General features: G+C 43.9%; 1 pseudogene; it reads left to right on the forward strand.

Moving 5' to 3' along the window:
• Positions 1-2,750: 2,750 nt before the first annotated feature.
• Positions 2,751-12,746, forward strand: part of LOC114901334 — a 38,849-nt pseudogene continuing 28,853 nt past the window's right edge.

Here is a 12,746-nt window from a genome sequence, read left to right on the forward strand (position 1 = left end):
ATTTGGCAGGAGTGGGGTCCGGAGAGGGATGCAAGTATCGTCTGAGTTACGGTCAAGTTCTTCTAAGGTCCAGGAGGTAACATCAAGGTGAGGCTGTAGGGGGAGTAGCATGGATTCCTAGGGGAGGGCTGAAGTCCTAAGTCCTAGAGCACAGCAAGGTCAGGAATCCACAGGCAAAGCCAGACATTGAAGGTAATAGCTAGGAATCAGGTACAGGGCAAGTCAGGAAAATTCTGATGAATGATGTGGTTGCCTGCAATCAGACCTCATAATATATGTCTCCCTTGGGCCCTCTCAAGCTGCTAAGCAAAGGAGATATATTAGCATCGAGTTCTACAGGTCAGCGATCTCCTTGGGGACATTACCACGATCAGGAGTTCTCTGGTTGTCCAGACTCACTGAATTCTTTCTCAGGTCCATCCCGTGAATTCCTGGGCCGCCTGCTGTTTCAGACAGTCTGTTACTTCCTGCAGCTCCCTTTCTTTCTCCTCCAGTTGTCTTTCACTGATGATTTTCTACATTTACATGTTTCAGTTCTTGGTCTTCACTGCACAGTAGTGCAATTTCTAACCTTTCCAGATGTCTTGATCTTTGAAAAACAAATTTAAATAAACCGCAAAAAATAGTTAAAAAGAGGATGTTTACCTAGGTTTCTAGCACTTTTTGGTCAACATTGCCACCTAGTGGTAACATAATCCTTAAGACTGTGTGACTTAAAAATACTTTTATTGTGATGGGATATTTGATTTCAAGGATCTTCAGACGGTAAAATGTTGAGCAAGCGGAGGCAATAATTATGATTCAATTTAAATGTATTTTTCTGAGCCTGAGAAGATGGTGACTTAGGGAAAATCCTTTAGACCTGCTAAACTAATTACATGATTTATAGAAATTCTTAAATTATTTGCTCTTAAGATTTTAGTTGCTCACCCAGTTTTGTTCCTTTAAGTTTAAAGAAACCTTTACCAGATTTAGCCACTTCCTGGTGGTAATCATAAAGCAAAACAAAACAAAAACAAATAACAACAACAAAAGTCAATTTCAGATGAACCGAAGTTTATGTCACTTTTCTCCTTTTTGAGATGCTTGTTTTGCCTCTTTCCCCAAGTCTCTCTCAAAATTTGTCAGTTTATGAGTATTTCTCCCTCTCTTGTGTATGTTTTAATACAGTAAAAATATTTTAATACGTTCTGCGCCATCTAGCCAGATTTATAGTTTGAGACGGGTCCAGGGTGGGTCTGAATTTCCACCAAGCTTCCCCCAAATGCCAATACTAGAGGACCACCCTTTAAATCATAAGGCTTTATGGAAAAATGACTGCATTCTCAAAACCCCAGACTTTTCTTTAGGATCGATCAGAAAAGTGTGTGCTCTATTTGGGTGAACGAGTAACACAAGGGAAAGCTCCTTCGCCTTAAGCGGCATTGCAGCCACAGTGGCTAATTCCCTTTTGGGCTGACTGGGGGTCATGCAGAAAGTGAAACTGCAGCAGCTTGCAGGATTTAATGACAAGGTCAGGGACTGTTCCTGCATTCGGCCGTGACCATGGCCCTCTCTGCGGAATCAGTGATACCTGAGTCTGGCAAGTGTCCTCCCAGCAGCCATCTCAGGCTAGACACTTGCATTAAAGGTCTCAGTCAGGTTGCACACTGCAATCACCTGGGAAGCTTAAACTGCTATTTGGGCCCCATACCTCGACAGCAGCATTTTAAAAGCTGCCAGGTGATTGTCATGTACAGCAAGCCTGGGCACCACTGTGAACCGAAAGGCAAGTAACAGGCTGGAAGGACACCACCTTGTCCCTCCTCTCCTTTGTTCTCATCACCAGTTCATCCTGAAACAAAGACCTGGGAAGCCCTCTGCTGGAGGTGCTCTGAGCTGCTCTGGAGATTAATCATTCTCTCAGGCCCGACCCCCATCTACACCTCAAAAGGATGAGCGTGCTTGGAAGCAAATCCAGTCCCTCCCCAGTGTCCCTAGGGCTCGGTGAACTTCGTATTGCATTTTAATGTCACACCCACCTGCTCTCCTCCAGGCCAGCTGAGGTCATGTGATAAGGCTGCTACATTCTGAAGAAAGGGTTTTGGCTTTTATAAGGGCAAGTGCTGGATCGCTTTTTGCTCCCGGGAGTTCTGAATCAGACAGTCTGAAAGGTGTCCTTGTGAGGCCCGTGGAGTCAGAAATATTTTCCAGGGTTTTTTTTCTCCAGAACTTTTTATATGGGATCCTGGGAGTTCTGACCTAGAACTAAAATGCCTCTTTGAAAATGAATTAGGAGTAATTGTTTTAGGCTGCTTCTGCCACGTGTGTATTATATATATTTATGGATGGATATACATTTGTAAAATACAGTAATACATAGGCTGGAAACTTTAATGAGAAGAAGTGATATGAATTTCAAGGTAAAGAAATGATTGATTCTGTGGAATTATGATTAACGATCAAAAGGAAATGAGTTGATTCTGCAATCTTGCCGTTTTTCCATTAGATATTTTCCATTAGAGAGAGAGATTGTGTTGTATATGTGTAAACCACAGGACATTTTTTCTATCCTCATCCTCTTGGCTCTTCTATATTTTAGGCCTTGTTTACCAAGCAGCTGCTATGTGCCAGATGTATTGGTCTCTGGAGACTCAGGAGTGAACAAGAGAGATACGGTTCCTCCCTTCTTGGAACTTACATTCTAGTGGAGGAGATGGACAGAAAACAATAGAGTGTAATGTCGGGAAGGGATGAAGCAGGGTAAGGGGATGGAGGATGATGGTGTTCACATTTTAGGTAGAGTCAGGGAAGGCTTCTCGGAGGAGGTAGCTTGGAGCCCAGACTTGTGCAAGGTAAGTGGGAGAGTCATGGTTTCTCTTCAGGGAGAGCGTTCCAGGCAGAGGATTTTCTCCGGATTTGCTCCTCCATCCACCATCCACTTAGTTGCTCACGCTAGGAATTTGGGCGTCCTTATGTATCCTTTTCCTGAATTCTCATCCCCCCAAATTCATAAGACCTATCTTTTCTGTGACCTAAACATGCAATTGCAAACAAAACTGCCAGGTGAGTGTGATCAGAACTGTTGCAGGAAACCAACACAGAGCGATTCAATTTGTCAGCTGATAACCTCTGAAGTCCGAGAACTGCAAGAGGTTTTCGGTGAGTAGCTCATCCTATGTAACACCAAAACCCATGTTTTGATTGTGATTTTCTGTGATCACCAGTAAAATTTTATTAGTGTTTCTTTTATCTAGTGTAACACCTCCCAGTGTGTCATGTATTCTATGGCCCCCATTTAAATAGTTGTGTTCCTGTGTGGGACACCAAAACCATGTTTGGAGTGTGAGTCAGAGAGCTGAGGGGTCTGTGATTTTGACTACGGAAACTGAGTCAGAATGTTCATGTTGTCATTTCAGCTTGGTTATTTATCTTCTTGAGCCCCAGTCTATTCCTGTCTACAATTGTGATAGCATTCCTATTAATCTTTTAGGGGAGGTGTTGGAAAATTTATCTAGTATTTTATTTTGTAAGCCACTTTTTATTTTTTAGCATTCCTATCGTTTTTCATGTGTGCTGCATTTATTTTTCAACAAACAAATAAATGTTTCCAGTATTCGGCAAACTTTTATTGAATGCTACTGTGGGCCAGTTTCGGACGGGAGACAGGACTCCACAGCGTGCAGTGGCAGACAGAGGCAGGTCAACCGGGAACTCTGACTCGGGGGTGCGCCAGACATTGCTGGTTCTCTGCTCAAGAGCCACTCTTTCCAGCTTCCTGGCTAACAGGGCCTTGATTTCAAAAAAGAAATTAGGCATGAGGCATCAAGGTGCTCAGAGAAGGTGGGCTCCATTCAAGGGATAAATCATTATTGTTTTAAGCCAATCATGTAATCCTATTTCTCTTTGCTGTGATTGGTTGGAATGGCCACGTGACCCTTTCTGGCCAATGAGATAAAAGGGCGGACCTGGAAAGGGGTTTCTCATTAGTCAAAAATGAGAGGCCAGTGTGTAGGGTGCTTCCTCTTCCCTTCCCAACTTTGGGTTGGTTTTTGAGGTGATAGTGGTTAGAGCTTGAGGGACAGTATTCCTAACTCACTGAGGATGATCGAGTGGACGGATGGAACAGGAGTAAGTTCTGAATGACACTGTGGAGCGACGGAATCAACCGCACCACCGACTTTCTCTGGCATCCTTGTTCTGTGAGGTAAACATGCTAGCAGTCTGTTTCAGGCACTTTTGGTCAGTCATTAATTACCAGCACCTGAAATAAAAAAGCTTAATTGATAGGTATTTCGTTAAAGTCAGGTACAAATCCTTAAAGAAACAGAGTACAGGGAGGTAATCTGGCCAGGGGAAATCAGGCAGGGTTTCCTACATGGGGTAAACTTTGAGTTGCATTTTGAAGAACAGGTGGAAATCCACGAGGTAGAAATCGCAGGGAGGTGCATCCAGGTGGAGGAAGTGCGTGTGGAATGGCTCAGAGGCTGACTGACACCTGGACCTATTAGACTAATTCATGGTTTTGAGGTATCCAGATTCTCAGTGGAATAGATTCATGGCATTTGTGGATTTAAATTCATTTACGTGTGATCTTTAAAGGCTTTTAATTATGCACGTAATGTGTAACGTACAGTAACCTGTAATTTGTTCAAGACTTGAATCTAAACCTTGGTGGTTTTCAGTCTTGGAAGCAGAGTGTGTCCTGTGGGCAGTGAGTGAGTCAAGCTGACTACAGAGCACAGAGCGCAGCTTCCCAGTTTTTGGGCCATAGCTTGGTAACTTTTGCGAAACTTTAGACATTGGCTTCTTTGGTTAGTCCTGCTCGTTTGAGAAGCAGACACCAGGCTGAGATTAAACATGCAAGGAGTTTTATTAGGGAACCGCCTTGGGAGAGGGAATGGATGGAGCTGGATGAGGCCACCAGGCTGGGATGCGACGTTAATGCAGAGAGACAAGAAATGGGAGGTAAGGTTAGGTGGAAGTGCCCTAGACATAGTCCAGCCTAAGGAAGGTTCCGAGAGACCATCTGAGAAGTCCCCTGTCTCCCAGGAACAGGCCTGCCTCGGTATCCCTGCCCCACACAAAGCAGCCAGTGGGAAGCATGACTTCATGGCACACATGACAATGGATTTCAGAGCAGCTGGGGTCATTGTCTGTTACACACCGTACAGCTGGAGGTTGACGAGGTTAGTCTTTGTTTCTTTTCAGAAATGTTTTTGAAAAAGAGAACTACTAAGACTGATGATGGAAGTTAAAAAAAAAAAAAGTATTTGTACGTTTTATTGGTAAAATTCTTAACTTTTTTGGGGGTCATGGAATCCTTTCAGAATTTGATTTCAGATCTGACTCTATCCCCAGAAAAATTTACATAAACAAAGGAGCCTCTGGTCTAGCATGACTCCTTCATGTTGGATTCCTAAATTCTTAGCTTCTCTACGGCTCCATGCTCAGCGACTCATCGCTTTCTGAGAGCTGAAACCAGAAGCAGAGCACAGGCCCTGTTCCACCTCAGCTGGGAACGTGCTCGTTCCAGTGAACAAAATATTTCGACACTGGACACGTGTCTACAAATGACCATTAACGCATGCAAGTATTGATTTTGGTGTTACAGATAAATTTTAGCCAGTAGGCAAATTCACAGGTATGAAATCTGTGAATAATGAGGACCAACTGTACAGGGTAAAAAAAAAAAAAAAATTCAAAATGTGCAAAGGGGCAGACAATGAAAAGTCTGTCTCTTCTCCTCTATCCTCAGACCCCCCAGTTCTCCCAGTTCCCTGCTTCCCAATCCTCAGGGAACTGCTATTATCAATCTCTTGTTTATCCTTTCAAAGGTATCCTCCTCATAGCCCCTTGGACAAAATGAGTGGTTAAAAATAGGGGATTTGAATTCTAACAGATCTAGCCTCAAAAAATGTGAACACACTTGGGCAAGCAAGTTATCCAAACTCTCTAGGCCTCGGTTTCCTCAACTCTAAAATGGGGGCAATAATCTTGCCTGCTAGGCCGGCTGAGAGGATTAAACAGTGTCATGTATGCAAAGTACTTGTCACTGAAAACAGCTTGTATGACGGCATGGTCTTCACCTACAGAGCGTGTTAGCTTCCCAAAGCCTCTTACCTCCACACTATGGTTGTGACTTTCTCTGTCCCGCTGCCTGTGACTGATGCACATGTCTTTAACCTTGGGTCCAAGTTCACAGTGAAAGGTTTGGCTGGAGGGAGAGAGAGGTTAATTAACTAGCAGTTTTGTGCATATCAAACTAGTTAGAGGATTGATGGAAAGGGTCATACAGATTTTTTTTTTTAAAGGACTGGTATAAATTGGGGTTTAACTTTAGCTACAGCCAAACCCCAGAGAGAGGAGACAGGAAGATATAGTTTAAAGGAGAAGGGGCATTTCCTGATACAAATTAATAGGAAAGTGTCACCTCACTATGATTACACCCAATAATGCACGAATGTTCTTTTCTTCTCTCAAGTGGAAGTCTTTCTTAAGTGAAAAAAATCAGTTTCCTCCCAGGAAACCTAAACACTCTGCCTTTCCAAATAAATTTCAGGCATTGATCCCACTTTAAAGGATGTGTGTGAAATTGATTCCCTTGAGAAAATCAAAGAGCTTTTTTTCCCTGGAAATTAAAATTATTTTTCTATTATTCATACATTTTCATTTATTAGATGTGCCACTGTTGGCCGAGGCTTAAGGAAGAATTAGCATAGGAGCTCCTATCTTCTTAAAGAAAGGCAGGGCTTTATCTGACTCAACTCTTTCATGTAGTCAGTCAGCCAGCATATAAATAAATGTAAAAATGAAATAGAAGACTGTGTCATGATGAAATAGAGTCTGTATTTGAATCATTTATCTCCTTTTTGTTCCCGGGCAAAGCTGTCTGGAGCTTGGTTGTTTCTGTACGAGCTTGGAATACTGATAATTCCGTGCTTTGTACCGTGTATCTTGGAGGTTTAATTCCTATTGACTTCAAAGGGAAAAATGGTAACAGATACATCAGGTTTCTGTTTTGAGGAGGGTTTCAGAGGCTCATCTGCTTTCTAAGAGAAAATAAAAGTCCTCTCTTTCCTCACTTGCTCAGGATGAAAAGGGGGAAATGTGGTTCTTGTTCTTGGGACGCTTACTGTTTGGCTAGTGAGAACACACATGGAATTATCTGTGATGATATAGAAGTGATAAATGTGGCCGTGGTTTAGGTAAGTGGCTCTCCACCTGTTTTTTCTGCCTCAACACATGTAAATTGAAGTTCACAGATGGGATGCACATCCATGTGTGTAATCATGGTCAAACAATTCTTTAGGAAGTAACTGTAACCCCATTCCCCTCTCTCCTGTTCACAAAAACAGAATGCAAGTGAACAAGCATGCTAGTATTTAAAGAATATCCTTAAATTTATTCACATTTATTTTAAAATGCCAGTTTTTTAAAAACTGTGGCACTTTGTCATTAGTAATGAATTACTTCACGACTGACTGCCCACACAGTTTAGATGTTGAAAGGTGCTGATTTATGCAATAATCGGTGCTTGGGTTAGTAACACTACTCTGAGGCTGGACCCCACAAATACACACACAAATGCAAACTACGCAGACAAATACAAAGAGCCTGTGAGTACCTTTGTCTCAGGCAGAGAGCAACATGCAAATCCGAACAGATTTTCTTGTGATTGACACTGTCTCTAGAGAAACACTTCTCCTTGTCTCTCATCCCATATCCTTGATAACCCACGTCTGAATGCCATGGAAACTGAGAGCTGACATCAGAGAATGACGCTACTTCAGAGCTCAGAATTTCAGTGGCAGAAGTGCTTAGCGATGTCAGATCCATTCACTCAGGAAAGAAGTATCGCTTCTCAGTAGCACCTGAACAGCAGCCTGGCCATGTGACTTGCTTTGTCCATTTAAATAGCAAGAAGTGACATATGTCACTTCCAAGTGGGAGCTTTGTGAGCTGTTGCGTGATCCACCGTTGCTTTTCTCCTTTTGCCACGACAGCAGCACTCACCTCCCAGTTTAAGGGCTGCCCTGGAATGAGAAGGTATGGACAGTTAAAACTGAAAAACATCTGCAGTAGACACTAATGTGAGCAGGGAGTAAACCTTTGTTGTTATAAACCACAAAGATTATGGGATCATTTTGTTTGTTTGTTTTCAACCAAGCATAAATTAACTGATTGATTTTATATGGTGTCATGGGAATTCCATCAATTTCATAGAGTCTTGGTTTCAAGTTTGACCTTTCATGTTTCATAGGCATGCTCCTCCTTTAAGAAATGTTTTCTCATCAGCAAGATAGGAATAAAAATAATTTTACTGTTGCAATAAAGATCAGCTAAAACATTAAAATTGAAGATACATTGTAAACTCAAAAAATGTATAGATCATTGGGTAGTTACTGTATAAATCGTTGGGTACTTACTGTTTGTTATCTCCGCACCTAGCCTATAGTGGGAACTCAATACATGGCAGCTACTGTTACTGTAAGAAGTTGGATTCTGCTCTCTTGTAATTCATGGTATATAAACAATAACGTAATTCAACATTTTATGGGTTTACACATTTAAAGTGTGTGGCAGCTGTGGCCTACTTGGCAGTTTTTCCTTCCTGAGCTCCGATCTTTAGAAAAGGACCAATCCATCTTCCCATCCTTGGCTCTAGCATATAAAAGGTGTTGAAATAACATTAGTTGGATGTCAAAAGATTTGAAGTTTAATTGTAGCTGTGCTAAAATAATAGAAAGCTAAGAATTGGGGGATTTTTAAAATGTTAGTAGTTTTCAAGGTGTGTTCTGAGACCTGCATCAGAAATGTGGGCGATGGGATGGCATGGGGGTGGGGAGAGCTGCTTGTTACGACGGAGATTCCAGACCTACTCAGTTAGGATCTCTGAGGGGCTTGGTGCTCAAGGAATCTGGATTTTTAATAGGAATTCCAGTCGACTCCTATAAATACTGAATTTTTGAGAATGGCTGTTCCAGTGATAGAAAGCTCATGATGAGAATGACCCACACACAATGGGGTGAAGAGCAACTAGAGAGCCTGAACAGATGCACATTCAGTGAGCTCCCCTGAGACTTTAAGATCCAGTGGGTCTGTGGTGGAGGCCAGGAATCTGCATTTTTAATAAACATCCTTTCCTGGGCCCCCCCTACTCCAGATACAGTACTGCAGATGTCTGAACATTAAGCTTTGAGAAACAGGAACTAGCTTCTCTTTAAGAGATGATATTTTCTCCTGATCTGATCACTGCTACTCCCTTGTTGATTTGGTGTTCTTACATTTAACTGAAAAGTGATGAATATTTAGAATTCTCTGTGGCTGGATTTCACCTAAGCCCGGCTGTGATCATTGGAAACACATAAGTAGCATGTGGTTCTCCTGGCTGTGGTATGAGGGGGGGGGATCGCGAAGGGCTTGGAGTTGGCCCCTGACCGACCTTGACCCTGACTAGGCTCAGATGCATTAATATATATGCACTTGAGATGCATCAGTATTTCACCTGTGCCAACAATTCTCTCAAGCGACATAGATGGAGGTAACTATACCCTTTGGTGCTTCCTAAGTCCCAGCTGCATTATGGCTGAATTCAGTTACCAGACTCCAAAAGAGACGGGCACGTGCTCGTGATAGCAATGGGTTTTTGTTGTTTTTTTTTTTTAAATTTATTTATTTATTTATTTTTGGACGTGTTTGGTCTTCGTTTCTGTGCGTGGGCTTTCTCTAGTTGCCAGCGAGCGGGGGCCTCTCACTGTTGTGGCCTCTCCCGTTGTAGCACAGGCCCCGGACGCGCAGTCTCAGCGGCCATGGCTCACGGGCCCAGTTGCTCTGCGGCATGTGGGATCTTCCCAGACCAGGGCTCGAACCCGTGTCCCCTGCATCGGCAGGCGGACTCTCAACCACTACACCACCAGAGAAGCCCGCAATGGAGTTTTTAAGTCAGGGGTTGGTGAAGGGGAACAGTGAGGTCCTGGAAGAGACGGAATATTTATGCCTTCTGTGGGGACATCCCCCGTATCAGAAATGGAGACCGCCAAGCATACTGCGTTGCAGCTTGTGCCCTGGGGCGCACGCAGGAGCTGGATCCTGGTGGGCTAGAGGCTGGCCCTCGCAGTCACCTGCTCAGTGCACGGTGGCGCTGCCAGCCACATGTGTGTGCTGGGGTGGCGGTGGACGGAGGAATTGGGGCCTTTGGGTGTGCCCGACCCTGACCTCCCAGCGCCCAGGCATCTCCTGGGGGGAGGAGCACAGTGGTGGAATGCGAGCCCTGCTCTGTGGACTTGACCCAGTGGCCCGCGTATGAGGGCCGCAGTGGACCGATGGTGCAAGAAGAAGGGGAAAGGGATGGGGTCTAGGCTGTCAGGGGTCGGGCAGCTGACTGAGAGCCCATCCGGGAACCGTGGGGAGGTGCAGGAGGCAGGACTCTGTGTGAGCTGAGGCTCTAAATTACCTGCGGAAAATTAAAGCCCAGCTTATGAGGAAATTCAAGATGGTGACTAAAAAGCATTAAATACCAATTCTGGGACCTTTTGAGCCAGAGACCCTGTGTGACCACACTGGTCACAGGCCCCTGAAACCTGCCCGGAGTCTAGGGACAAATCCCTTTTTCTTCTCTCCAGTAGACACAAAAGGAGCTTTGGGGTTTTCAGTGTTTAACAGGTGTTGAGGAATCTCCTCATTGTTCTTGCATGGATAAAGCAGAACAAACTTTTGGACCAAAATAATATTGCAAATCAGAACATGTTTTTATTCTTTTACTCTCTAAGTTTTTGTTCTTTTGTTTGTGTTTTGGTGGTGAGCAATGATTACACAGCGCTATTTAAGGTCTAAGTAACTCTTCGCTCCTTGTGGATCATTTAAGGAATTATTTTTTCTTGAGGACTCCCCGTGGACTTCAGTCTTACATGCGCACAGGGGCAACATGGTCTAATTCAAGGGACATGACATCGGTTTCTACTAAGGGAGACCACATGCACATCTGATGTGGATATATAATATTTTCCACATGTGACCACGAAGCAGCCCAAATCCTCCATCACAGGAGACGTGATTATGACTTTAAATAAACCCTGAGCAAACAGCGGGTGAGGAGGGTAAATAAAACTGTAATTGGAAGGTTCTCCTTGCCCCTGAGGCTTCCATTTAATAATTAATACAATTTTAGAGGCCACTTAAAGGTACTCTCTGGGGATTATATTGGTAAGAGCAATGAGATGTACCATGTATGTTGGTTTTCCTCGTCAACTGGAAGCCGCTTTGCCTGCTGTTTCTTGCAAAGTCAGGGCAGCATTATGGTCTCGTGTCTTTAGGGTGTGTGGCTACGGGGTGGATATGACATTGGCTGGTGCTCATGTTTTCAGGCCTTTTTTCATGAATGGAGTCAAAAGAAAAAAACTGTGCCCAACTACACGTTCCATGTAGTACTTCTTAAACTGGAGTGTCTTGAAATTGCTTGGATACTAAGTAGATTGATAGTTATAGTTGCTGAGTGGCACAATAGTGGTAATCTTCTAAGAGAAAATAAATAGGACAATACTGTCAACTGTCAGGAATCTGTAGGATGGCTTCCAAGGGGGTTATTTTCTTCTGCGTGACAAAAGAAGGCAGAGCCCGGTGATTCTGTTCAGTGGTTGGAGGTTGGAGGTCTGGTGTGTTAGAGAAGAGGAGGTGCTTTGTACTAATCATGTTTCCCTTCCTTTTGCCCAGTGTCGCTTCATTTCATTTCCTTATTTCTTATTTTTCTTTATTCCTTTATGTTTGTCCATATTGCTGACCTACTGTATATTTCCTTGATTCTTTGTCTGTTCTCTGTCACCTCCAGTGGAGTATAAGTGTCATAATGGCACAGACCATGTGCTTTGTCTTCTTCTGCACACCCAGCCCCTAGGCTGGTGACCACAGTGACAGTAATAGGTGACAATAGCTAACACTGACTGCACATGCCTGGCAGTGTTCTAAAGCACTTGAAGTTTATGTCACTTGATCCTCACAATAGCCTTTGGCGATAAGTAATATTTCAATCCCTATTTTATCAAGGAGAAAACTGAAGCTTAGAAAAATCAAGCAAATCTTTCCCAAAACTCACACCGTTGATAAGTGGGAGAGTCATGATTCGAACCCAGGCTGAGTGGCTCCAGCATTTGCACCTATGGCTTCATGGGGGCAGGAACCTCGACTGCCTGCTTTCCTACTGTGCCTCCACCCCCAACACGTACTAAGCTCTCAATAAATATTTTCTGAATAGATGAATGATCAGCCTGAAATGTGATGTCCCTGCCTCGAGGAGGGGCAGTGGCCATCAAAGATTGAGATGGGGCTGAGGCGAGCTACTGGGACCGGCTTCTTCTCAAGCAATTAGGTGTGATTTGTTGTTTTCAAGGATAATATGCAGGCTGCCCCCATCCCTCACACCTGTGCTTCCCCTTCTTCATCTTCTGTCCACCCTTCCCTTACCTACGTATGGGTTTCTGGGGACCGGGGGCTACTCTGGGAGAAGCTTCTCAAGGCAGATCTGCTTGTACATCCAGGTAACTGCATTCCTCTCATGTGCAGCTGAGTTAGTGATGTCGACAGGGCCTGCATGTCCCCAGATCAGTGTCCTGGATCTCATCCCAGGGCCTTACAAGTTGTTTAGCCCAAAAAAATGTGTGGCCTCCATTGACTCATATTCATTTGATGTCACTCATAAACAGCTCTCTCTGGGGACAAGCCTTCATTTTCTCCTGTGTGTGTGTGTGTGTGTGTGTGAGAGAGGGAGGGGG

Source organism: Monodon monoceros, unplaced genomic scaffold (assembly GCF_005190385.1).
Source record: "Monodon monoceros isolate NGI ecotype Baffin Bay Population unplaced genomic scaffold, NGI_Narwhal_1 Super_Scaffold_2, whole genome shotgun sequence".
Taxonomy (NCBI): domain Eukaryota; kingdom Metazoa; phylum Chordata; class Mammalia; order Artiodactyla; family Monodontidae; genus Monodon; species Monodon monoceros.